Source organism: Dipodomys ordii, unplaced genomic scaffold, assembly GCF_000151885.1.
Source record: "Dipodomys ordii isolate 6190 unplaced genomic scaffold, Dord_2.0 Scaffold240, whole genome shotgun sequence".
NCBI classification, from domain to species: Eukaryota; Metazoa; Chordata; class Mammalia; order Rodentia; family Heteromyidae; genus Dipodomys; species Dipodomys ordii.
In genome coordinates this window covers 53,271-55,842 of record NW_012267456.1, presented here as the reverse complement: position 1 = coordinate 55,842, position 2,572 = coordinate 53,271, and positions in this window count along the sequence as shown.

Below are 2,572 nucleotides of genomic sequence, written 5' to 3'. Positions count from 1 at the left end.
AATTATTAAAAAGACATTGAAGGAGCTAATTTTTAAATACCTGTACTATAAACTGTAACTCTCTTCTTTCTGCTTCCCATTGTTCAGCTTGTAATCTAAACTCCTCCACTGCTGTCTCCCTAATATGAGACTATCATTCTTCTCTTGCTGATGGTGTTTCCAATGCTTCCTTCATATGAACAAAATCTTGCTTTACTTTTACATCAAGAAAGGCTATCTTCCATCCTTCAGCCCAAATTAAAAGTACATAGTGCTATCCTTACCTAAAGATTATTTTTTAAAAAACCTGAGAATTCAACTTCTGTTGCATATTGTAAAAAGATAAGAACCTATAGCCCTTTTGGTCACATTAAAATCTCAGTAAAACTATTGTTTTGATAATAATGATGGTTTGACCATTCAGAACTTAAATCCAACAAAAAGTTAGGGTTACTTATTTGTTTTAAGCAGGTAATACATATTTGTGTTGCAGACATATGTGACTCAATTTTCTGAAAAACTTAACTTCAGATGCTAGCACAAAATAACATTAGATGGTAGAGAGAGACAGAAAGTAGATGACAACAGCTATAGGTCAATCCAGACAAAAAATTAAAATGCAAGTGACACCCATCTCAAGCCAGATGCAATGGTTCTCACCAGTAATCCTAACTATACAGGAGTATTATTTTGCCAAGGCAAAAGGCATGAAACATCGTTTAAATAATAGCTAAAGCATCTGAGGTCCAAGTGTCGATTGCCTATAATCATCATTACTCAGAAGGCTGAGATGTGAGGGGGAAGGTTTCATGCAATAAGTAAATATAAAAACAATCCTAACTATAAAAAATTTGAAAACAAGCCAGGTGCTGGTGGCTCATGCCTGTAATCCCAGCTACTCAGGAGGCTGAGATCTGAGGATCGCTATTCAAAGCCAGCCCGGCAGGAAAGTCTATGAGATTCTTATCTCCAATAAACCACTGAAAAACCGGAAATGGCACTGTGGCTCAAGCAGTAGAGCACTCACCTTGAGTGTAGGGACAGAGCCCAAGCCCAGAGTTCAAGCCCCACGACCGACAAAAACAAAAACAAAAGCTAGGATTACTGACAAAAAGGAAATCGAACAAAAAATTTGCTAACAGTATCTGGGAACCCTTGTGCCACGACTTTTACATTTGCTAAACACTGTTATAAAAAAAATTTGTAGTCAGATACATGTCACTAAAACCATTTTCAGTATTCAGAACTCATACCTTTTATTTTTGGTCAGTCATGGGGGTTGAACTCTGGGCTTGGGCACTGTCCCTCAGCTCTTCAGCTCAAGGTGAGCGCTCTACGGCTTGAGCCACAGCATCACTTCTGGTTTTCTAGTCGTTTATTGGAGATATGAGTCTCACCGACTATCCTTCCTGGGCTGGCTTTGATCCATGATCCTCAGATCTCAGCCTCCTGAGTAGTTAGGATTACAGGCGTGAGCCACCGGCACCCAGCTCATATCTTTTTATTTACTATTACTTCATAAACATAAATATAGTCAATTCAAAATCTAACTGCTAAGGTGCTAACAACTCCATACAAATACTTTAAGAAGGAAAAATAAAAGCAAAGTGCCAGTGGCTAACACATATAATCCTAGCTACTCAGGAGGCTGAAGTCTGAGGATTGCAGTTTGAAGCTAGCCTAGGCAGGAAAATCCATAAAAATTTTATCACCAATTATCACCAGAGGTGGAACTATGGATCAAGTGGTAGAGTACTAGTCTTGCATAAAAAGCTCAGGGACAGCACCCAGGCCCTGAGTTCAAATCCTACAACTAGCATTTAAAAAAAAAAGAACAAGGGCTGGGAAGGTGGTTCAGTGGTAGAGCACTTGCCTTGCATGCATAAGGCCCTGGGTTCGATTCCTCAGCACCACATAAGCAGAAGAAAAAAAAAAGCCAGAAGTGGTACTGTGGCTCAAGTGGTAGAGTGCTAGCCTTGAGCTGAAGGTGCTGAGGGACAGCGCCCAGACCCAGAGTTCAGGCTCCATGACCAGACCAAAAAATAAAATAAAATAAAATAAAATAATAAATAAATAAGAACAAGGGCTAGAAAGGTGACTCAGTGGTAGAGTGCTTTCCTTGCATGCATGTGGCCCTGGGTTTGATTCCACAGCACCACATAAGCAGAAAAAGCCAAAAGTAGCACTGTGGCTCAAGTGGTAGAGTGCTAGCCTTGAGCTGAAGAGCTGACGGACAGCGCCCAGGCCCAGAGTTCAGGCCCCATGACCTGAAGAAGAAGAAATGAGGCTAGGAATGTGGTTTAGCAGTAGAATGCTTGCAAGCTTTGCATGCATGAAGCTGTCAGTTTGATTTCTCAGCACCACATAAACAGAAAAGGCCAGAAGTGGCACTGTGGCTCAAGTGGTAGAATGCTAGCATTAAGCACAAAGAAACTTGAGGACAATGTTCAGGTCCTGAGTTCAAGCCCCAGGACTGGCAAAAATAAATAAAAATAAATAAATAAGAACAAGTTTAGCTCAGAGTAATTTAAGTAAAAGTTAAATACATTACATTTCATAAGTCTTTGCAGAATATGTTCTACATAGATAATGA